Source organism: Pongo pygmaeus, chromosome 7 (assembly GCF_028885625.2).
Source record: "Pongo pygmaeus isolate AG05252 chromosome 7, NHGRI_mPonPyg2-v2.0_pri, whole genome shotgun sequence".
NCBI classification, from domain to species: Eukaryota; Metazoa; Chordata; class Mammalia; order Primates; family Hominidae; genus Pongo; species Pongo pygmaeus.
The window spans coordinates 151,769,938-151,796,127 of NC_072380.2; the positions used below are offsets into that span (position 1 = coordinate 151,769,938).

Below are 26,190 nucleotides of genomic sequence, written 5' to 3' on the forward strand. Positions count from 1 at the left end.
CACTTATCCTTCGATTTACAAGCAATCCAACTACACTCTTTAAGTTATTTTAAAATGTACAATTATTATTGACTATAGTCACCCTATTATGCTGTCAAATAGTAGATATTATTCATTCTATTTTTTTACCTGTTGACTGTCCCCACCTCTCCCCACCCCCAGCCCCTCACTATCCTTCCCAGACTCTGGTCTCTCATTTTTTTTTTTTAGATGGAGTCTTCCTCCGTCACCCAGGCTGGAGTGCAGTGGTGCCATCTCAGCTCACTGCAACCTCCACCTCCTGGGTTCAAGCAATTCTCTGCCTCAGCCTCCCAAGTAGCTGGGATTACAGGTGCCTGCCACCACACCTAATTTTTGTATTTTTAGTAGAGATGGGGCTTCACCATGTTGGCCAGGCTGGTCTTGAAGTCCTGACCTCGTGATCCACCGCCTTGGCCGCCAAAAGGGCTGGGATTACAGGCGTGAGCCACCACACCCGGCCAGTCTCTCTTAACATTATATCTTGAGCAATGTCTGGCCTATTAAAAATTCCTTAAAAATGTCACCATTATTGGCTATCTAGAACTATACCTGTGGCACTAGCACCATTGTTTTAATTGCAATTTCTACTTTGGGACATTTAGTAGGCCATTTTATTTATTGAATATGCTACAGAGGACATCTTTGCACCTAAGTCTTACCCATCTGTAACTATTTTCTCAGGGTAGATTTGTAGAAAAACAGTTGGGGGGGGTCATAAGAGTTTTGCAAGAATCCTGACTCGTATTGCCGAATTGCTTTCCAAAAAGGTTGTACCAATGTCCACTGCCTCCAGCAGTGTGTGAGTGTGCGGGTGCCCCTCTCACCACATACTTGGTAGCACTGAGTATTATCACTCCTTTAATCTTTCATTAACTCAACAGAAGAGGCACTGTTGCTTGTTTCCTATGCATTTCTTTGTTCCATGAGGCTTATTAGCTAAGTGTATTTTCCCTTCTGTATATTTTATTTTCATGTGGCTGTACATTTCTAAAGGTATTTTTCATTGTTAAAGCCAAGGTCCTGGACAGGGAAAACAATACACATTTCACTATTGATTTCTTCATTTAGGAAATATTCACGAGTTGCCCTCCTGTGCCAGGTGCTGAGGATAGGTAGATAAATGACACTGAGCCTACCCTGCACAGGTTGTCAATGACCCTGTGACACAGGTAAGACACACAGCAGGGGGAGGGAGGATCAAGTGAGTGCTGGTAGAAGGAAGCACAGGGGGTTGTGGGGGAAGGCACAGAGGCGGGGATGTCCATCACCTGACTATTTCAGGGGAAGGTCAGGCTGCCCAGCTTCCTTCCAAGGTGAGTTTGGAAGGCTGAGCAGGACTCAGCTAGACAAAAAAGTAGGTGATAATTTCAGGCAGAAGGAATGGCATCTGCCAGGCCCCAGAGGGGGCCAGAGTGTGGTACTTAGGGAACTTCCCCATGCACAACAGGTATGCAGGTTGCTCTCAGGAGAGGTATAATCTGGTTCCTACCACCTTCAGGGCAAAGTGCACTCATGTCTTACCAGGGCTCTAAAGGCCACTTGTGAGAGCACAGGGTACAATAATCTGAATGACAATACTCAGAGAGCAGCAGGAGGCAGCTACAGGAACAGGAAGAAAAGCACTGTCCAAAAATGGAACACATAAGGGCAGTCAGAGTTCCAAGGTCAGGAGTCAGATGGTCCAGGGGAGAGGCACAGAATCTTAGCAAGTCAGAGCTGATCGCCCAGCCCTCTCATGCTTCACAGCTGTATGGAGACAAGGACTTGTCGGACTTGTCCATTCTGTTGCCCAGCACCTAGAACAGCTCCTAGCATGTAGTGGTCACCTAAATAAGCATTAGATTGATGAATGAATGATGAACAGCCAGCATCTGATGCTGTTATAGTATTGTATTACATTGGGGTAGCCAGGAGTCATTCATCAGAAGAACATAGACATTGTCAAGGAACTATGAAAGTAACTGATTATCACTTATTGTCTACCATATGCCAAGCGGTATCTGATTATTGCATGAGCTCATGTGACCCTTCAAGGAAGGCATCATCATTTCCACAGGGTAAAGGACGACACTGAGGTGGAGAGAAGGTATGTGTCTCTCCCCATGTCACTCAGTTGGTGAAAGAAGGGACTGGGGCTGAAACCCAAGTCTTTTCTGGCACTAAACCCACACTCTCTCCCTGAACTCAACAGATACAATAAATCTAAATATTAGCTGCAACTACTGAGCCACCTTTGTCTTGTGAAATAAGAAAGATGGTGGCCGGTGAGGGCGGGGAATAAAATGGATCATCCATTGTTGTTCAGTGTTTTCCCAGGCTCTAGAAATTTGATAATTTCTCTCATTGCAGAAACCGGGCTTTATTAATGTTGTAATCTCCAAGTTTTTAGAGAAATCTTTGTCATATATCTTCCTAAATACTCAAGAAAAGAGAGGACTAAAGACCAATATCCTTTATAAACATAGATGCAAAAATATTTACCAAAAGAAATGCAAATGAAATTCAGACAGCATATTAAAAGTAACAGACACCATGACCAAGTGAGATTTATCTCAGGAATGCAGAAGTAGTTCAACATACAAAAATCAATCAATGTAACATACCACATAAACAGAATGAAGGGAAGAAAAAAATACATAGTGAATCCAACTGATGCAGAAAAAGCATTTGACAAAATCCAGCACCCTTTCATGATAAAAAAAATAAAATAAAATAAGACTATGAAAAACTTCCTCAACATAATAAAGGCCATCTATGAAAAATTCACAGCTAACATCATCCTCAAAGTTGAAAGACTGAAAGTTTTTCCAAGAACAAAACAAGGATGCTTCTTTGCCATATCTACTCAACATGCTACTGGAAGTTCTAGCCAGAGCAACTAGGCAAGAAAAAGAAATAAAAGGCATTCAACTTGGAAAGGAAGAGGTAAAATTATGTCTATTTGCAGATGGTATTATCTTTTTTTTTAGGGATGGGGATTCACTCTGTTTCACATGCTAGAGTTCAGTGGCACAATGATAGCCCACTGCAGCCTCGAACTCCTGGCTTAAGCAATCCTTCTGCCTCAACCTCCCAAGTAGCTGTGACTACAGGCACATATCACCATGTCCAGCTATGGATGGCATGGTCGTATATGTGGAAAAACCCAAATAATCCCCCCAAAACCGGTAGAACCAATAAACAAATTCAACAAAGTATAAGATGCAAAACCAGCACTCAAAAGTTTGTTGTGGGCTGGGCGCAGTGGCTCAGGCCTGTAATCCTAACACTTTGGGAGGTCAAGGCGGGCGGATTGCCTGAGCTCAGGAGTTTGAGACCAGCACGGGCAACATGGTGAAACCTCGTCTCCACAAAAATACAAAGAAAAAAAAAAAAAAAAAAACACTAGCCGGGCGTGGCAGCATGAGCCTGTAGTCCCAGCTGCTCAGGAGGCTGAGGCAGGATAATTGCTTGAACCCAGGAGGTGGAAGTTGCAGTGAGCTGAGATCGTTCCACCATACTCCAGCCTGGCGACAGAGTGAGACTCCGTTTAAAAAAAAAAAAAAGTTTGTTGTGTTTCTGTACACCAGCAATGAACAATGCAAAAAGAAAACTAGAAAAATGATTTCATTCATTTATGGTAGCATCAAAAAGGATAAAATGTTAGGAATAAATGTAATCAACAACGACACATACACTGAAAACTACAAAACACTAATGACAAAAGTTAAAGACCTAAATAAGAAGAAAGATATCTCGTCTTATTGCTTAATGGTTGACAGATTTTCTGTCTCGGGTAATGAAAATGTTCTAGAAATAGAGTAATCACAGCAGACTTGCAAATTAGTACTAATCACCCCCTTTACCAGTGATGAACCTGGGTTCAGGAAGGATAGACAACTTCCCTAAGCACACACCCCTAGTAATGACAGCTGGTCTTGGCATCAGATCTGAAGGGCGCCAAAGCCCATGCTCTTTCCAGCACTAAACCATTAACGTACATTACATGCTCATAAGTGCAGTAGCCACTTTAAGGGCTTTATAAAGAATAATTCATTTAATCTGAACAGTAGGCATAATTAGCCCCATTGTATAGAGTAAGAAGCTGAAGAACTTGGGCTTAAGCCATCCTCCCATGACTCCCGCATCTAGGAAGATCACGGGAAGGATTCAATCCCAAACAATCTAACCATAGGTCCATACTCAGTCACTCAGCAACACTGCTTCTCCCAGGATGTTTGCAATCTGGCTGCAGCAACACTTATTTCATAAGTACAGAGACAATGAGAGAAAAAAGCAAAGGATATAGTCAAACACCAAACTATGCATCACCCAGTTTACAAGAAGGAGAGGACAAGAGCATTGAAAGAGAAAGGGAAAATTTGCTGCAGAAGAAACTGTCAGTTAACCCCCGAGAGGGAAGAGCATGGCTTTCTTTATCCTGTTGATGTGATGAATAACATTAGCTGATTTTCAGATGTTGAACCAGCCTTGCATACTTGGGACATATCCCACTTGGGTATGATATATAATTATTTTCATATGTTGCTTGATTTATTTGCTAATATTTTGTTGAGGATCTTTACATCTATGTTCATGAGAGTTACTGGTCTGTGGTTTCTTGTAATGTCCTCATTTGGTTTTGGTATTAGGGCCATGCTGGTCTCATAGAAATGAGTTAGGAAGTATTCCCTCTGCTTCTATCTTCTGGAAGAGACTGTGGAAAAGAGAATGGCTTTCTACCCAGAAATAAATGGAGTGTTCATAACAAAATGTTTACTGAGTGAGGAAGCCCTGGTATGGAATCCTAGCTTTGCTTCTTGGTGGCACAAATGAACCTTGCCTATACTCAGTTTCCTCAACCATTAGAAAGGAATGATCTCTACTCTATCAGGGGGTATGGTAAGGGTTACAGGAAATGATTTCTGCAAATCCTGCAGCACAGGCCCTGGCACAAGAGTAGGTGTTCACCAAACATGAGGTTTCTGGAACCTCCACACTCCCCAACCCATCTCAGGTTGCAGCCCCAGCAAGCTTATTCCACCTTCTCTCTCTCACCCAGCCCTGAGCTGTTTTCAGGGGTTAGCTGCCAAGCTGGCAGGCTGTAGGCCACACCCCTGTCCCTGGGAGGCAGAGCTCTGCCATTAGTCTCCCAAAAGTCCAGCAATTAATTTAGTGAGCTGAGTTCCTTCCACAAGCCAGCCCATTGCCATAGTAACCAGCATTCCCATTCAGGGACCCAGAGGAGGGGGGAGGAAGAACACTGAGCAGAAAGCAATTTAGAGAGAGAAAATGAGATTCGGCAGATTGCTAGGGCAGCCTGGGCAGAGTTCGAGCTCTGTCTGAGTCAGAGGGTCTGGCCTCTACCCATTGAGGGTGGGGGCTGGGGGAATGAGGCACTGCTGATGTGTTGCTGGGGTGATGGGCAATGTTCTGGGCAGGAATCTGGTTGGGACATAAGAGCATAGTATGTCTGTGTCCAGACCACTGAGCTGTGTCCTTCTATCACAGACCCAGCTTGGAACAACTGGCTCAGTCCTGCTGAGCTGTCTGTGATGCAAACTGCACTTGCTGGTCAGAGAGGGGAAGATAGAACCAGGTGGCTCCTGTCTTAAGAGGGCTGCCTGGGAGCCCAACCAAGCTTACCTACATCCCGGATTTGAAATTCAACTCTGTGGAGCTTGGAGCAAGTCCTCTTCAGTCAACAAATACAGACTGAGTACTTTCTCCACGCCAGACCAGACACTGTCACAGGTGTCTGAATACTCTTGGGGCAGCTAGCATAATGACTAAGCTTTTCAATCAGCATCCCTGTGTTCAAATTCCAATTATGCTGCTTACTAGCTGTGCAAACTAGGGGAATTCACTAAACCACTCTGGATGTCAACATTTTGATGTATGAAGTGGGGATTAAAACACTTATCTCACAGGTTTGTTGGGTTTAATTAAATGAGTTACTATATATAAAAAGCCTAAAATGTACCTGGACATAGATGGTGCTTAAGCCACACTACTTTTATTACTTTCCAATCGTTAGTTTCCTCAACTATAAAATGGGAACAATATCTCCTACTTCAGCAATATGTGAAAGAGATTACATGAGACAATGGATGTGATCATTTTTGTAAAGTAAAAGATTTCCATTACTGTAAAAATTTGCTATCAAGGGGAGATGTGTTCATCTGAGCAATTCAGAGAACTCGGTTGATGTTGACTGCATAGGGGTAATGTGTATTTCATTGTTTTAGTCTGTAACTCAATCATGCCCTAAATGCATGTAGGCATTTTACATTACACTTTGTCCAAGGAGCTTGCAGCCTAATGGACAGACAAGGAAGTAAATGCTTATATTTCCATATGATTAGTGGACATAGTGTCATGGGAGCTGAGTGGACAAGCACCTAACCTGGGCCTGGGAGGTCAGGGAAGGCTTCCTGGAGGAGGTGATGCCTGAGCTGAGTCTGGAAAGATGAGTGGGAAGTAGGCAAAAGGACAAGGGCTGCCTTCACTAGGAATAGCCCACCTTCCATCTATTATTACTCATAGAATGAGCCAAGGAGCACAGTAGTTTGGAGGAAAAGATGCAGAAAACAATGAAAATTCAGGCTGGAGCAGAAGGTAGGAATTCATGGGGAGGAAGGCATTCAAGTGTAAGGAAAGAATATTAACAAGAAAGCCTAGAGACTTGTGCAGTGACCCAGAGAAAAGGTTCAGACATGCTTGGATAGCCCCTGGGGCCAGTGGATGTTTACATGCATGTGAGTGGCATATATCAATGTGATTTAGGAAACTCTGTTGACAAGGATGGATTACAGAGACCAATGAGGAGTTCTAGTGCAACAATTCAAACAGAAATCCCAACAACCTTCCATAACACAGCCATGGGCAAAGTGGTCCAGCTGCAGATTCTATGACACGGGTGACTGGCAGGGAGCACGAGATTGAGGGAGAAGAACATCTGGAAGCAAGCCCAGATTTCCAGTTTGAGCATCAGGGAGCCAATCAGTGAGGGGACCAGATGAAGAATGCAGGCTGGAAATACTGAGGTAAATTTGAGGCACCTGTAAAACAGTCAGAAGGAGAGATCAAAGGCAGATGGACACTTGAGTCTACAGCTCAGAAGAGAAACTGGAGCTGGAGATATTCCTGGAAAAGTATAGAAGAATAGACAACAGAGCTTTCAGTGGTATCAGTGTTTAGGCAAGAGTCAGAGGAGGGAGAGAAGCCCCATATGTCCCATCTCTGACCTTAGTGTCAGCTTCACTTTCAATTACTACACTTTGTAATATAAGTGAGCATGCTACAGTACTTCTGTATTTTCAGTTTTCTTCCCCTGATCCAATAGTTACGTGTGACTTTTATGGTAAAGAGTATTGTATGGTGTATTTTTACCTTAAAAAACAAACAAACAAAAAACCTGGTTAGCTTGGTGTAGTGGTACATGCCTGTAGTCCCAGCTACTCAGGAGGTGGAGGCAAAAGGATTGCTTGAACCCAGGATATTGAAGCTGCAGTGAGCTATGATCACACCACTGCACTCCAGCCTGGACAACAGAGCAACAGAGCAAGAACCTTTCTCTTAAAAAAAAAAAAAAAAAAAAAAAAAAAGAAAAGAAAAAAAAACTGTATTTTTCTGGGGTGGTATAAACAAGGCTCAGCCAGGAGCTGAACATCTATCCTCACCTAGGCCATATTACTATACCAAAATGAGGTGACTGTTCACTAAACAATAAAATTAAATAGGATCCAGAGTTTCTCAGAATAATGGCTAGTGTCGAGGATACAACTGAAAGTAACTCATTATGCCAAGAACCAGGGCAATTACAGCTTGAATGAGAAAATTCAATCAACTGATTCCAATGCTGAAATAACCCAAAATTTGTCACAAATATTTTTAAAGCAGAAGTCATAGAAATGCTTCAATAAACCATAACAAACACTCTTGAAACAAATGAAAAAATAGAAACTCTCAGCAAAAAATAGGAGATGTAAAACAGAAACAAAAAGTAATTTAAGAACTAAAAAAAATACAATAACAACATTTAGAAAACATACAGCAGGCCTAAAACTAAACTGGAAATGAGACAACTGACTAAAAAATCAGCAAACTGAAACAACAGACCAATAGAATTTACCCAATCTGAGCAACAGCAAGAAAACAGACTGGAAAAAAAAAGTGAGCAGAGCCTCAGGAATCTATAAATAATAGCAATATATATAACTTTCATATCACAGCAATCCAGGGAGAGAAGAAAGAGTATGGAGCTCAAAAACTTAAAAGAAATAATGGATGGTAAATTCTCAAACTTGCTGAGATCCTAGAAGCTATAGATCCTATTTATCCCCAAACAGAATAAACCCAAAGAAATTTGTGCTCAAATACATCATAATCAAACTTCTGAAAACCAAATAAAGACAAGTAAAAAATATTGAAAGAATCTAGGAGAAGTGACACATTGTCTATAGTGGAAACACAAGTGACAGCCAATTTCTTACTTGAAACCAAGAAACCAGGGGGAAATGGCACAACATTCTTCAAGTGCTGAAAGAGAACTGTCAACCCACAATCTTATATCCAGCAAACTCAGGGATACAGGGGAAGCAAAGATAATCTCATAAGAAGGAAAACTAAGAGAATTTGCCACTCACAGGCTTACCTTTGAAGAACTGCTAAAGGAAGCTTCCTAAACAGAAAAGGAAATGAGAGAAACAGGTGGAGACTTTAACATGGGTAAAAATAAGGACATATATAATAGAGTCTACTTTTCATGAGTTTTAAAAAAAAATATTTGATGACTAAGCAAAAGTTATAGCATCATCTGATATGGTGTTCAGTGTGTAGAGAGGAAATTCTAAATACGTTATTTGTATTTTAAAGGGGGAAAGGGTAAAGGGACCTAAATGAAAGTAAGGTTTCTACACTTAACTCAAAGTGGTAAAACGTCCATACCAGTTGACTCATGTTCTCTATATGCATTGCAGTACCTAGAAGCAACCACTAAAAAATACTCAATAAAGATATTTTTTCAAAAACATTATAAATAAATAAAAATGGAATTGTAAAAATTGCTCAAGTAATCCACAAGAGGGCACAAAAGGGGAAACTAAGGAATGAGGAAGTAAATGAATAAAAGGAAAACATAATACATTGGCAGACTTAACCCTTAAAAAGAAGCACACAATATAGAGCAAAGTGCATGAGAAAGTTTAAAATTCCATTCAAGGCCAGACGCAGTGGCTTATGCTTGTAATCCCAACACTTTGGGAGGCCAAGGCAGGCAGATCACCTGAGGTCAGAAGTTCCAGACCAGCCTGGCTAACATGACGAAACCCCGTCTCTACTAAAAATACAAAAATTAGCTGAGCGTGGTGGTGAGTGCCTGTAATCCCAGCTACTTGGGGGGCTGAGGCAGGAGAATCACTTGAACTCGGGAGGCAGAGGTTACAGTGAGCCAAGATTGTGCCACTGCACTCCAGCCTGGGCGACAGACAGAGACTCTTTCTCAAAATAAAAAAAAAAAATTCCATTCAGGCCCCTCAGTCCCCCAAGGTGAGTTACATAGGTAACTTCATTCCATAACCTTGCCAATCACTGTAAGGCAGCCTTATCATTCCATTGCCTATCTGTTTTATAGACGAGGAAATGGAAGACTCATGAGGCTAAATCATTCATTTTTTGAGGTTACATAGCCAGTGTGTAACAGAGAGAAGATATGAATCCAGGCCTGGAGAAGGAGGGAGACATTTACTATTTACCTTACTACCCTCCCTGCACTGTGCCAGACCCTTCCACAAATAATAGCTTAGGCCAGGTACAGTGGCTCACACTTGTAATCCCAGCACTTTGGGAGGCTGAGGCAGGCGATTCACGAGGTCAAGAGATTGAGACCATCCTGGCCAACATGGTGAAACCCTGTCTCTACTTAAAAAAATACAAACATTAACTGGGCGTGGTGGCACATGCCTGTAATCACAGCTACTCAGGAGGCTGAGGCAGGAGAATCACTTAAACCCAGGAGGCAGAGGTTGCAGTGAGCTGAGATCATGCCACTGCACTCCAGCCTAGTGACAGAGCGAGACTCCTCTCAAAGTAATAATAATACTACTAATAATAAGTAACTTAGTGAAACGGGTCCCTAAGAGTGAAGGCCATCCTGAGGCCACCGAAGACAAGCTTTGTTCCCATTGCCTAGCTAACTGCCCATAGAGCATATGTTTAATAAAAACTCAGTGAAGAAATTGATGAATGATTTCCCTTTCACACAAATTCACAGCTTCAACAGATGTGCAAGCTGATTTTGAATAAGATAATTCTCCTTCATTCTGAAAAACAACAACAACAACAACAAAAAAAAACGGCTGAACTACAGATCATGTCTTTTTTGGGCTGCTGCAAAAAATTGCCATGGACTGGGTGGCTTTTAAACAACAGAAATGTATTTCCCACAGTTCTGGAGGCTGAGAAGCACAAGACCAAGGCACCCACAGACTGGGTGTCTGGCGAGTGCTTGCCTTCTGATTCATAGAGGGCTCTCTTCTCATGGTGTCCTCACATGGCAGATGGGGCGAGAGATCTCTCAGGCCTCTTTTATAAGAACACTAATCCCATCCATTAGGACTCTGCACTCATAACCTAAGCCCTCCAAAAGGCCCCACCTCCACATGCCATTACGTTAGGAATTAGATTTCAATATATGAATTTCAGAGGGACACATTCAGTCTATAGCAGATAGGAATCAAGTTAAAGGACAGAACTGCAGCCTCTGCTTCATCTGGGTATACGCAATAAAACAGATCCCCAGAAAGACAAAGCTCCTTGCACCATCCATATCCCAGTATTGTTGTGAATTTCTGCCTTCTCCAGAAAACACCCTGGCAGCCCTTTGGTTATCTTAGCAAACATGAAAATGAAATATTCAAGAAGGAAAGTGAGATATCACAAATTTCCATCCTTCATACTCTCCGCCACCACTCCCCAAAAAATAGCTAGCTCAGGATGGATTGCATCCTGATAATCTGGCCTTAAATGTCCGTAAGTCTCTTACCATAGGTTATGGGATTGGGATGAGCATTCCTCAGACACTTGCTACTTCAACTCTCATACCCTACATCCAACCCACAATCTTCTATCCAGCAAAAATATCCCTCAAGGATGAAGGGAAAGCAAAGACTAACTTAGTGAAACGGGTCCCTAAGAGTAAAAACTACCCTGAGGCCCCTGAAGACAAGCTTTGTTGCCATTGCCTAGCTAACTGCCCATATAGAACATACGTTCTGTAGCCCTGTCAGATCTCCCACCTCAGCACACCGCAGGTCTGCCAATACCTCCCCTTCTCCACTCCTGCTGGTGGAGACCAAGCCTCCTTTCTCTCTTGCCTGGAACACAGCAACAGCCTCTGAACTGGTCTCCTTCCTTGCTCTTGTTTCCCTCTACACTAGATTCCCCTCAAGGAAGCAGCATCATTTTTAAGAAAACAAAAATACAAAAAAACCTAATACTTTGTCACGATTATTTCCATTTTTCCTCATTTCTTTCACCTGGCTCTAGATACAGCTTCAGCCACATGCTGCAGGTGCAAGGATAAATTAGAAATGTGACTTGCTCACATCAATCCCATATGTTACTCCTTATTCTAACACCACTCGTGCTGCTTTCTCTCCTCTTCTTCCTCTTCCCCCTCTTTAGTCTCCCCTTTCTCCTTTTTCTACCCTCCCTTTTTCCTTCATTTATTTTTGTCCATTGTATTGTCCAATCACAATGTGAGTCCTACAAGTGCCCAAACCATGCCCTGCCACCTTTCACCATGCCAGACATGAATACAGAGAGTATATTCGCTCAGGGCCACCTTATGGATAAAACAGGTTGAGAAAATCCTGGGACCTTTAAATGGGGACATGAGACAGAAAATAAGAAGATCTGGCTTAGCCAAGAAAATCCAGGGATGGTGAGACACAATACCCTCACGGGTTCAGTCAGTGCTGACTGGTTAATAGATTCTTGTGTTATTATGCTGCTTCGTATTTTGAACTTGCATGCATTAATATGTCTTTGCTATTGGGTCATAATTTTTTTTTTTTTTGAGACAGAGTCTCACTCTATGGGCCAGTCTGGAGTGCGGTGGGACAATCTTGGCTCACTGCAGCCTCCACCACTTGGGTTCAAGTGATTCTACTGCCTCAGCCTCCTGAGTAACTGGGATTACAGGCATGTGTCACCATGCCTGGCTAATTTTTGTATTTTTAGTAGAGACGGGGTTTCACCATGTTGGCCAGGCGTGTCTTAAACCCCTGACCCCAGGTGATCCACCCACCTTGGCCTCCCAAAGTGCTAGGATTATAAGCATGAGCCACTGAGTCATAAGTTTCTTGATGAGCAAAAGTGGTCTTACCTATCATGATCCCTGACACTTACCATTGGCACAAAGTTGTTGCTCAATAAATATTTGTTAAATGAGTAAATAAATAAAAATGGCAGCTGATCCAGTAGACCGTAGGGTACCAGATATGGTGAAGGTATGATGATGCAGATGATATAAATAAATAGCAGCCAGGACTGTACTGGCTGTTGCTCCTGCATTGCTTTATTTCTTCACAAGGGGCTAGCAAAGCAGTTATTACAGCTGAGTAACATCACGTTCTGGGCAGTGAAAAAACGTGCCGAAGACTATACAGCCTGGAAGGGGTAGAGTACGGATTTAGTCTCAGGCCATTATGATCCTAGATTCTGTGCTCTTTTCATTTAACCAGGAAGGCTTGGTCTCTGTCACTCTATAGAATGTCAGTGCTTGATCAGGTGCCTTGCAGGTGGGGAGATAAAAAAGAGCTCTGGCCATCAGGAGTGTTTTGTCCTTCTAATGAGCAATAGCATCTATTCAGTCTTTGCCTCCTGTCCACTCAGACATCCCAGTGATTTCAATGGAATTGGCTTCGGCCCTACACTGCCAAATTGCAGAAGGATTCAGATGATGGGAGGAGGAGATGGAAAAAGTGAGACCTGTTTTCCGAACCTCCTTTATGCTATGGAATTCAAAAATATTATCAGTTATATTTTTTATTTTTATCACTTCCTTAAGAAGAGGCTGCATGCCATTTCTGTTTCTCTCCCAGTTGCTAGAAACTGTAAATGAAACTCAAGCCATATCTGTGTATTCTTGAGACAATGAAGATGTCTTAAACCTGGGCTCCAAGTGACTTGAATGGCCACTTTCATTCTAAAGCCATCGCCCACTCTTTCACAATGCTTTGTGGTCTTTAGAGTCATTGATCAATTACTTCAACAAGGATTTACTGAGTCCCAGACTGTGTGCCAGGCATTGTCTTAATCACCAGGTACAGTAGTGTTCCTGCCTCCATCCAGCTTAGTTTCTAGAGAAGGGAGAAAGTAAACAAAGTAACAAATAAATAAAGGAGACGGTTTTAGAGAGTAATAGTTGATTTGAACACAAAAAAACAGGGTCATGTGATAGAAGGTGACTTGGGTAGGACATTTTTTACACGCTGTAAAAGGAAAGTCTCCTCGATATATCATTGATGAGATTTTGTTGTTTTATAATATTCTTTGGCTACTCATCTGTCCAGCATCTTATTACCCATAACACTGTAAACATTGTTTGGAAATACTTCCTATGGAAAGAATAAAAGCATTTACTTCACAGTTAGCATGTTCACAGATATGAAAGAAGTTTCATTAAAAGCACCATTGCTTTCAAAAAAAAAAAAAAAAGGAAAGACTCCTCTTAGTTGGGGACACTTGAACCGAGATCTGATTAATGGGATGGAGTATTTTGGAAAGGGGAACGGGGTGAGGAGTGAAAAGCCTCCAGCAGTTGTTGAATCCCTGCCACCAACAGCCTCAGACGTGGCCTCCAGACTCAGATCCACTCATTACTGGCAGGTTTTTTTTTGGTGTTGTTTTTTTTTTTTTTGAGACAGTCTCTCACTCTATCCTCTAGGCTGGAGTGCAGTGGTGCAATCTCAGGTCACTGCAACCTCAGCCTCTTAGGTTCAGGTGATTTTCATACCTCAGCCTCCCAAATAGCTGGGATTACAGGCGCCTACCACCATGCCTAGCTAATTTGTGCATTCTTAGTAGAGATAGGGTTTCACTATGTTGGCCAGGCTGGTCTTGAACTCCTGACCTCAGTGATCTGCCCACCTTGGCCTCCCAAAGTGCTGGGATTACAGGTGTGAGCCACTGTACCCAGCCTGGGAGGGATTTTTTTTTTTTTTTTTTTTTTTTTTTTTTTTTTTTTTTTTTTGTAAGGGTCCCACTCCTGTTGCCCAGGCTGGAGTGCAGAGGTGTGATCACAGCTCTCTGCAGCCTCTACCTCCCAGGCTCTGGTGATCCTCCCACCTCAGCCTCCCAGGTAGCTGAGACTATAGGTACATACCAACATGCTCAGCTAATTTTTGTACTTTTTGTAGAGACAGGGTTCCACCATGTTGCCTAGGCTGGTCTCAAATTCCTGGGCTCAGGCAATCTGCCTGCCTCAGCCTCCCAAAGTGCTAGGATTGCAGGCATGAGCCACCATGCCTGGCCTTTACTGGGACTTCCTACACATCCTCACAAGACCCAAATGAGGTGCCTAACACATAAATATGATCGTTAGACTCATGGACAAACCCTGCTGCACCCCTCATCGCCTTTGGATAGAGTCCGAGTGCTCATTGCAGCCCTTCATGGGCTGGCTTGCACCTACCTCTCCGCTGTCGCCTGACTACATGTCTGCTTGGACCTATGTGAACGAAGGAGAAGACAATGGGGGGAGGGGCTGTGCTGGGGAAGGTGGGGCTACCTGCACTCCCCTGCTCCCCCAGACATGGTGAGCGAGCTCCCCATGAGTCAAATGGACACCACAGGAGGAGGTGAGGCTTGAGTTACTGGGCTGGTGCCCAGCAGACATAACTGCACAAATGGGAGAGTCCAGCTGTAAGACGCTGTGAAGGATGCTGCAGGCGCAGGGGAGGAAGGGGCATAAGGGAGTTCCCACCAGATGAGACCTCCCAAGGTGGGAGAGGTGAGGCGCTCCATGAGAGAGGCACCACGTGGATGCCAGAAACACAATGAAGCTTTCATGGCAAAGGTGGCCAGAGGAGCTACTACCACGACCATCAAAGCAGAGGCCACTGCCCCTCTCCTTTCCCTCTATGCTTACCTCATCCCTCCAGAGAAAGAGAGAGGAACAGAGAAAAGGCCCCAGCCAGGTCCCACAGGACAACAGCTTGGCATTGGCTCTGATGGGAGGGCAGAGAACTTCACTGCGATGTAGGCCTGCACTTTTATACTAGAACTGACAGGTCGGGCATGGTGGCTCACGCCTGTAATCCCAGCACTTTGGAAGGCTGAGGTGGGCGGATCATGAGGTCAGGAGATCAAGACCATCCTGCCTAACATGGTGAAACCCCATCTCTACTAAAAAATACAGAAACAAAAAAAATTAGCCAGGCGTGGTGGTGGGCACCTGTAGTCCCAGCTGCTCAGGAGGCTGAGGCAGGAGAATGGCGTGAACCTGGGAGGTAGAGGTTGCAGTGAGCTGAGATCACACCACTGCACTCCAGCCTGGGTGACAGAGCAAGACTCCATCTCAAAAAAAAAAATTATATATATATATATACACATATATATGTATATACATATATACACATATATATGTATATACATATATACACATATATATGTATATACATATATACACATATATATGTATATACATATATACACACATGTGTATATATGTATATATGTGTGTGTATATATGTATATATACACACACATATATGTGTATATATGTGTGTATATATGTATATATATACACACACATATATGTGTATATATGTGTATATATATGGATATATACACACATATATGTGTATATATGTGTATATATACACATATATGTGTATGTGTGTATATATGTGTATATATGTATATATGTATATATACATATATACACACATATATACACACATATACACATATATACACGTATATACGTATATATACACATATACGTATATATACATGTGTATATACGTGTATATATACACATATATACACACATATATATATACACACACATATATTTATATACACACACACACACATATATATATATACACACTAGAACTGACTGGGCTGGTCTCTGTTATGCCTGAAAGTGGACAGGAAGTTGTGGGATGGGGTCAAGGCTTGTGAAGGCACAGGACAGGAGGCTTTCACCAAACGTGATTGGTCTCAGGGATCATGGAAACATGAAACGTTTTCATGGTCGTCCACCCCTGGTTGTTCAAGGGTGGTTACTTTATCCCTAATACCACTAATCACCCACGGATCAGACTGGCAGGCCTGACACGTGAATAAGAAAAATGCTCCCTCCCTATTGCGAATTGTCTCAAGGTCTGTAGCCGTCCTCATATGAACGGATTTATCCAGGAATTAACTTATGCATTATTGAGCATCAACTCCAAATACGGAGCAGGGACATGTGTCTACTCAGTCACATGGGATCCCCACCATAGCCTGATGTGCTGAGTTACTGTCCCTTTCACAGACTGAAACCCTGAGGCCAGGACATTGTTCCAGCTCATGTGGCTATTAAATGAAAGAGGCTGGATTCACATTCTGGGCCACCCGACCCCAGGATCACCAGCGGCTTCCTGAAGGAAACAGAAATAACCATGGAAAGGGACAGCTCGGGGCAGACTGGGGAGCCTTCAATGTTGTGGTTTGAGTTTTATGCTTGGGGTAACATGTAGCAAACATGCTCATACATTTTAAATCATATGTTGCATCCCATAAAGGTCTAATGGGCTTTAAGTGGAGTTGGAAAGAGCGGGAACCTCAACCTGTTGTGCAGAACAGAAACAGCGTCTAGAGGCAGGCCCCCAGATGGCTTTCACCTGGCGCCCCGCTTGGCTCCTGACACCAGTGATTGTTTTCTATCTGGGCCCACAATTGCTTTTGTCTTCCAAGCCTCCCTCCTTCAGAGAGCAGAGCCAGTCTTTTGCTTTCAGTAAAAACCTCTCTCCTACTATCAGTTGACGGGGTTCATGGAAGTATACCCTGCTTTTTCAGCTAGGAGGTGGCAGGGGACCAGAATGAGCTGACTTGGGCCCCACATCCCCCGGATGCTGGAATTTGACAAGAGCCAAGCATCCCCAGGCCCTCTGCTAGGGTTTCTGGGTAAAGAGGCGCACGTCTGCTGGAGCTGCTGAGTTTGGGGGGCTGATGGCCATGTGCCAGTGTGTGGGGATCCTGATGCACACTGGACACCGAGAACAAGATAAGATGAATCCCTGGAGCCCCTGCACCCAGATTTGTCCAAAGTCCAGAGGTACCCAGAGCTACTGTGTTGCACGAGACAAATATTTCCCTATCCCTGCTTTTTAAGCTTAAGCTAATTTGAGCTGGAGTTCTTCCACTTCAAAACCACAGAGAGGCACTTGCTGCTCTTAGCAGGGCCCAGCAGACACCGCCACCTCATTGCGGAGTTCACACAGGGAGTCCCTGCTTCTTAAACCGCTTTCTGGGCTCTATATCTTGTTTTCTCTTCCTCTCCTTTTATCTTTGATTGACAACTCAGTTTAGATATGCTTTTCCAGAATTACCCCCCATTCAACTTCCCTCTCCAACGACCAGCTTCCAAAAGCCATCCAGAGACCCCCCACGCACACACCCTTACCACCTGCCTGCCCCCAACCAGCCCAACCCCTGCAGCCTCCCTGGGTCTATGGGGTTGAAGACGTGGCACAGATGGGAGGTGGCACACAGGAGGACAGGACAGCCCTTCTCAGCCTCCCCTCAGCCTGCCTCACCCATCAGTACAAGCAAACCTTAACCACTCTTTATTGTTTTATTCATTTCTTCAAATGTGGTAGAGCTGTAATAACCCCATTTTTATTTCTTTCATGTTTTAAGTATTGAATTCTTCCCAATTTTTTTCTCTCCCCCCGCCAGCCCCCCACTGAGTACACTGTCTCAGTTCATTTCACAAGAAATTGTCTCAGATTACAGAGTCTTGAGGACACAGAAAGATATTTCTGTTTAATTTATTTTGAGCAGCGTCTGGTCTGGTGAAGCAATATGTATAAATAGTGCACCAGCATCCACACTGATTTTGGAGGTGCCATCCCAGCAGGCTCCCCTTTTTCTGGGAGAGAATAATGAGAAGCCACATGCAGCACCTCCCCTTTGAGATGTGAGATGGCACAGTGGGAGGGCCAGGGACCATGAGGCCCCACAGACTTGAGCCTGGCTTCTGTCTCCACCACTCTCCAGCCATGTGGCCTCAGCTAGTATCCCTCTAAGCCTCGGGTGCCTCATCTGTAAAAGGGGGGTACTAATCTACTTCATCAGTTGCTGAGTCCCCAGTCAATAGCAGCATTAAAAATATATATCAATAGATAGATGGATGGATGGATGGATAGACAGCTAGATTAGATACATGACAAACTATAAGCACTTGATAAAAGAAAGCTGTCATTACCAAAGAATCTTTTTCAGTGCTTCCTTCACACTCACAATACTTTTTGCACCACCATATAAATTCCACTCAGAAAACTATCAGAGGGAGTGATCTACCCCAACACCCTCCATTAGCCCGTGCTCGAATCCCCTCTAGATACCCCTTATACACTCATTTAAACTTGGATATCTCCAGGAACCAGAAACTCACTACTTTGCAAGACGGTAAGTGCATCTCAGAATTCTAAAGTGTTGGAACTTCCAAGATGCTGCCTGTCTTAGCTGAAGGGAAGGCCAGTGGCTGAGCTCAGACTGGGCCCTAGGTCCCCTTTCCCAGTTTAGAGCTCTGTTTCATACCGGGAAACCTCAGGCAATCAGGCCGTTTAGAGCTCCTACCTTAAGAGACCCTGCAGTCCCTAAGCCAAGCTCCCATTTCTGCCCCTGGGGGACACACTCCACACAACCTCTGAGGAGCTTCCATTCTGAGAGTGAGACCCCTCCCTCTGTGCCAGATTATAAATTCCCCTTTACTGTACTCTGTGAACTTGCAAAGGACCTCACTCACCCTAAACATCCACGTTATCGGACAAGACAGTTTCGTTCATGTTCTCTCCCAGCTTAAAGCCTCCTCTTGGCCCCTCAAGGCCTTTCTCAACCTGATGCCTCACCTCACATTTCACCTCATGAACCTTATTCTTCAACCTCAAAGACTCCTCTCCTTTCCTCGAACACCTGCATTTTCTTTTCTTAACTCCTGACATTGTCTGTGTCATTACCTCAGAGAGAATTTATTTTTCTTGCCAGGCAGACTCCTATTCATCCTTCAAAACACAGTTTATGTGCCTTCTCCTCAGTGAAGACTTCGCTGATATCCCAGGCAGGGAGTGTTCCACTATATTCCTTAGGGGCTCCCACAGACTCATGGATTTTAGCACTCTACAAGTAATATTAAAAATTACCTACTGGCCGGGTGCGGTGGCTCATGCCTGTAATCCCAGCACTTTGGGAGGCCGAGGCGGGCGGATCACGAGGTCAGGAGATTGAGACCGTCCTGGCTAACACAGTGAAACCCTGTCTCTACTAAAAATACAAAAAATTAGCCGGGCATGGTGGTGGGCGCCTGTAGTCCCAGCTACTCGGGAGGCTGAGGCAGGAGAATGGAGTGAACCCAGGAGGCGGAGCTTGCAGTGAGCGGAGATGTTGCCACTGCACTCCAGCCTGGGCGACAGAGCATGACTCTGTCTCAAAAAAAAAAAATTACCTACATATTGGTCTGTCTTCTCAACTGAGCTGCTTAAACTTAAACATCATGTGTCTAGTCTCTCTTCCTCTGTGCCTGGAACAATGATGGGCACAGAGCAGTGTCATGTAACAGTGTAACAGAGAGAAACAAATAAATGAGTTGAAGTGTCTCAACTGGGTGTTCAATGCCATATTTAACTTAGTAAGAGGGAGGTCTTTCTTGTATTTTTTAATTGAAACTTTTACTTTCTGAGAAGATAGAAAACATGTAGATTGACACAAGACTGACTTTCTTTTTTTTTTTTTTTTTTGAGACAGAGTCTGGCTCTGTCACCCAGGCTGGAGTGCAATGGTATGATCTCAGCTCACTGTAACCTTCACCTCCTGGATTCAAGCAATTCTCTTGCCTTAGCCTCCCAAGTAGCTGGGATTACAGGTACCCGCCACCATACCCAGCTAATTTTTGTATTTTTAGTAGAGACAGGGTTTTGCCATGTTGGCCAGGCTGGTCTCGAACTCCTGACCTCAAATAATCCTTCCGCCTCGGCCTCCCTAAGTGCCGGGACTACAGGCGTCAGCCACCACACCAGGGCAAGACAGACTTTCTTTGACTAATCACCAACGACATTTCTTTTCTTCCAAGAAATGACCTAGATGCTACCAGGACCTGGCTACTCTGTGGATAAGAGCACACAGAGGTGAGGTGTGTACCAGGGAGGGGCCAGGAATGGAGGCTTTGTGGGATGCTCTCCTCCCCGGGAATTGACTCACAAATGTGCCCAACACAGAGGGACCAAAAGATATTTCTCCATCACAGTGTGGGGCTCTCCAGCTTGTTTCCTAGGAGAGCCTGTGGCTTTGGCTCCACTGTGGTGGGGCTTCAGAACCAAAGCTGAACAGGAGCTTCCAGGATTACTCCCCTACAAGCTGTGGGAAGGAGCTCTGCTCATTACCCTCGTGCTGTGCAGTGTCTAGCAAATTCAGGCTTTTAAATAGTGTGAGCATTTATTGGTGGGAGAATTCAGCAGGAAGGGTACAAGAAAAACCTCTTGAAAGGTTCCATCTGAGCAAAGGACTACTGCAATCCAACCTTCTTTCTCCTTGATCTGAAAAACCATCCAGGAATAGCTGATCAAATTTGTTGATGCAAATTAATCCACTAACTCACTCATTCATACATTTATCCTATCATCTATTTACTTTCTCATTCATTCTTTCATTAATCTGCTCACTTGCCCATTGTCTTAGCCCACTGTCTTAAGACAGAAGCACTGAAAATGATTCTCTTTTAATAATATAGACTAGGCAATTTATTAAAAGAAGAGATGCATTTGCCTCACAGCTCTACAGGCTGGGAAATCCCAGTGCATGGCACAGGCATCCAGCGAGGGTAACCCCACAGCAGAAGGCAGAAGCACGCATATAAAACAGAGAGAGGACCCAGAGGCCAAATTCATCTTATAACAACCCACTCGCACAAGAACTAACCTGTTCCTATAACAGCAATAGTAGACCTTCCATGAGGGGTCTGCCCTCATGACCCAATCACCTCTTATTAGGCCACATCTCCCAACACTGCTGCACTGGGGATGAAGTTCCCAGCACATGAACTTTGAGGAGACACACTCAAATCGTAACACCTGTCCGTCCACGCAGACATTTCTTTCTGTTCTCCCTCCCTCCCCACTCCCCCACACAAAGGCTCATTCATGCCACAAACAGTGGGGACCACAGCACCACTTCCCACTGGGTCCACAGCAAGCATTAAACCAGGCAAAATAAAATATGACAGTTCAACCTCTCAATCATTTATGCAGTACCTCCTAAGAGCCAGACACTGTGCTAGATGCCCATGTTTTTAAATATGTGTTAGCTGTTGTTCCCACACTGTTCAAATGCTGGATTTTGATTGACGTAGATGTTTGGATACACATCAGTTGTGAAAGAATATGAGCCAGAATGTTACTATTGGTTAAGTTGGGGAATAAGAACTCAGGAGAGTTGCAGATACTGCTGCACTTGTAAAAACATGCTTTTGTTACTTTTTAAATTTAAAACATTCTAACAAGGAATAACAAAGAAAAAATTGCCCAGATAGTACATCTGCTTTCTCATATCAATTATGTACATTTATCTTATTCACTTATGGCAGTCTATAATTTTTGTTAAGAGCATAGGCTTTGTACCAAGACATAAGTTTAAATCCCAGTTCTGCCATTTACTAGCTAAGGGACCGAATGTTCCTAAGCCTCAATGTGTCCATCCGTAAAGGGGGTAACAGCATAGTTAATTCACAGGAGGAAAGGATCTATGTGATAATATTTCACATACCGCCTGGCACCAATTGGCACTCAATCTCACATGGGGTCAGGGGGCATATTATTTTTGCTTTTACAGAGCTCAAAATCTGTCATAGGAAAAAAGATCTAATTTATTCTAAGTACCCCCAAAAAGATAGAATAAGATCAGACAGATGGCAGTGGCAGAGAGAGCGCTTTCATTTGAATAAGAGGAAGAATTTTAAACCAGATATCCAACAATGCACTGGAGGTTGCCTTAGGAGGTAGCAATCCGTCTGCCCCTGGAGGTGTGCAAGAAGGTGGGCAAGAACCTGGGAGAAAGGTAATAGAATCCAGTCAACAGATGAGGAAACTGGACAAGCTGCCTGTGATAGACGTACTGCAGCCTGCAGATGCAAAGGGCCTATCATAGTCATAATTATTTGGCAAAACTATATGTGATCACCCTTAATGTATAATCACAACGAAGCTTGTGGCTGTTTTATTTGTACCTGTGTTTTATTTTGTTTTATTATAGTAATAACACTTAACATGAGATCTACTCTCCTAATAAAGTTTACAACACAATGTTGCTACATATTGGCACAATGTTATAGAGCAGACCTCCAGAACTTATTCATCTTGCATAAGTGAAGTTTTATACTCAATTTTTTAAATGAGATTTTGTTTAATTTTTCCTTATTTATCCTTGTGGTTGACTTGCCTTTTTTTTTTTTTTTTTCTTTTTTTGTCTTTATAGCATCAAGAGCAGACTGTATCCCTGACAACTCAGCCACGGGGCAGGCGAGGCCAGCTCCAATTGGCCTGGACCTGCCAGTGTGCAGTTAAAGGAAAAGCTTCTCCTTAGGATACAGTTTCAACCAAGAGATGGTATCAATTCTGATTTTTTAAAAAAATTTTACTATAAGCCAAACTTAAAAAAAAACTGAAGATACCCATCAGAACACAGCCAGGGTTAACTAGTAGTGAGCTTTTAGTAACTGGGAGTGTACAAGTTAAGGCAAGTGGACAGCAGGAGGGAGGTAACATGGCTGAGTTTGTCCCAGGAGGCCTCTGAGTTGCTTCCAGCAGGGCATCTTCGTGACCACAATGGGCTGGCAAGGCCACCCTCAAACACTCTCTGAGTATCTGCCAGGACTTCCCTTTGCTTGTGCCAGGATGTTAGCCCTGCTTTCAGCCTCTCATGAGTGCTCCTAATAACCAATAAGTCCTGAGAACCATCAAAATACCAATGCCCTGTGACCCAGAAATCCTACTCCTTAAGAATAATCTGAGATACGTCATTGCCAAATGGGGGAAATCTTGTCACAAACAAAAATGCTCACTGCAGCAGCAGGCAGGGACTGGTTCACCTATCATGGTCCATCTGCTTGCAGGAATGTGAAGAAGCAATACAAAACGAAACTCAGTAACACCACAAAGCAAGGGGCTGACTTTACTAAATAAGAAAGCTGAAGAATGGTCATGTCATATGATTCATTCATTCAATTATTCATTCATGTAGCCATGTATTCACTCACTCATTGATTCAACAAACCTTATGCTGGCCTCAGGCAAAGTGCAAAGAGATGTCAGTCTGGCCACCTGGCCTTGGGCTGGTTGTCTCTGACAACAATTCTTCCCCTCAACACACACACACCCACACAGACACATATATGCACATACATATGTACACACAGAACCACACAGGCACACACAAATGCTGGATCCTAGGTGGGAAGAGTGAAAGGTCAATCCCTCTGTGTCCTGGTGCCTCATGAGACCTATGTTTGAGACTCAGTTCTGTCTCAAAATGCAGATCTGGCAAGTCATTCCCACTTTCCAGAACTCTCTCTGTTTCCTGGTCTGTGAAATGGGATAATGACACTTTTCCCATCTTACTTGGGCTTGGTCTTCTTCGATTTTGCAGTTGTCTTTATCTGGTAACCTGATAAATATGTCTTGAATTCTTGAATAGGGGATTGGCTAAAAAAAAAAATCCTTTCCTACCCTACCCTAAAATCCTTTCCTACCCTAAAACATTCCTGTGGGCCTTTCTCATTTTCTGGTTTTCTTTGGAAGGCCTGCATCATTCCCAGCATGTGCAAAAAGGCCTTAATTGAAACAAAAATGAGCTTCGAATCCTGCTTCCTCTTTATTCCCTCTGCCTATCCCCAGGTAAATCATTCAAACTGTGATCATTCATTTCCTTGTTTCTAAAACTGAGATATGAATGACACACACGTAGTCCATGGTCCTGGCCCATAGTAACCACACCACCCGTGTTGACCTCTATCAAAAACATCATAAGCACCTTCGAAGGAAGAGAGGGATGCAGGAGGGAACTAGCAGACTATTAAGGCTGGAAGGGAAGTGCTTGGTAATTACAGTATCTCAAGCTAGGAAGGACCTTAAAAGCTTACCTAGCTCAAGCATTCCAGGTTTAGATCAGCCTTACAACAGCCATCCCATCTGTTTGAATGCCTCCTATAGTGGGGGACTCACTCCCTAATGAATCAATCCCTCTTGTCTTCGGAAAGGCTTCCAACTGAACTGGAATCCAACATCCAGTGAAGCTCTTCTACTCAACCTTTTAGCTGGACCCTCTGGGGACCAAGACAGCAGACCAGCTGCCTCTTCTACAGGGCAGCCCTCCAAAGGGCTGGGGCCACCGTCTTCTCTGCACTAGAAGACCTTCCTATGGTAGTATCCTTCCACATAAGCTATGACTTCTATTCCCAGGAAAGCCATTTGTCTCCTCTAAATGCACTTCCACTTATCTGTGACCCTCTTACAATAAAATCAGAGAGAGATAACCCTGATCTTCTAACTCAGAGCAAACAAGCTCCCAGGTCTTCAGAGGCCCTGCAGGTCACACAGATGACAGCGGATGACCAGAGAGCACATGCCTTGTCTAAAGTGGATGGCTAATCTTCATCCCAGCCATGGACAGCCTTGCAGGGATTCAAGCCAAAAGAGAAGCCAGAGACTAAGATTTGTAACATGAAATCTCCTGATCATTTTATGTTGGCAATAACTGAAACTACACAAGCCTTAAAACTGTCTGCGGACTGCATCCATCTAGGGGCCATTTACTTAATCATTTTGTAGGTATAAAACCTTTTGTGAATCCGATGAAAGTTTGACCAAACCACAGAAAAACCAGACACAAACTTCTGCCCCAAACATTTTAAAGGATGCATGGATCCCTGGGAGCCACTCCTGGACCCCAGGAAAGAAAATTCTCATTGGATGCAACATCTTGTCTAATAAGACAGGCCCAACATATCAAAGTGACCATTTCCCACAGTTGCGCAGTGCCTCAGTAGCACAGCGACAAGGAAATCTAGAATGAGGTGGGGGTGCTTCCTGCTGAAGCTCCCCAGGTTTGTGAAACAGAAGCAAACTAAGATATATTGCATGCTCACCACGTACCAGATGCCTCTCGTGTTATCTATCCCTATCTCTTCCATCAGCTCCACTGGCAAAAGAGAAAATTGAGGCTCACTGAGGATAGCCGCTTGACCCAGGGCAGCCAGAGAGAGCAACAACAGAGTTAGCACTGGAAGACAAGACTAGCAGCAAAGCTCACACCCTTAACTGCAACTTGCATGCAGCTGGGCAGCGTACCCCACGCAGCAGGCCTCTAACAAAAATGAAATCCTGCAATTCCAAATTTTCCTGGAAACTCTGAACTCAACCAGGAGGAGTCTGAAGATGTGGCCTTCAGCTTTCCATGATTTGCCTGGTAGAAATCATCAATGAGAGACAGATTAGGAGTGAGAAGGACCCATGTAGACATAGAAGTGTCGGCATGGGCCCAGGTGCGGTGGCTCACGCCTGTAATCCCAGCATTTTGGGAGGCCAAGGTGGGCGGATCACCTGAGGTCGGGAGTTCGAGACCAGTCTGACCAACATGGAGAAACCCCGTCTCTACTAAAAATACAAAATTAGCCGGGCATGGTGGCTCATGCCTGTAATCCTAGCTACTCAGGAGGCTGAGTCAGGAGGAGAATTGCTTGAACCCAGGAGGCAGAGGTCACAGTGAGCCGAGACTGCACCTCGCACCATTGCACTCCAGCCTGGGAAGCAAGAGTGAAACTCCGTCTCAAAAAAAAAAAAAAAAAAAAAGTGTCAGGATGGGGCTCTGGAAGATGACAAGTCGTGGAATGAAGTTCTGAGGAGGGGGACCCAGCACACAGCTCTG

General features: G+C 43.9%; 1 protein-coding gene across 6 annotated transcripts in view; it reads right to left on the reverse strand.

Annotated features, from left to right (window-relative positions):
- COL22A1 (collagen type XXII alpha 1 chain) overlaps nucleotides 1-26,190 on the reverse strand; it is a 336,676-nt gene that overhangs the window by 309,276 nt on the left and 1,210 nt on the right. The gene's annotated exons all lie outside the window — the stretch shown is intronic.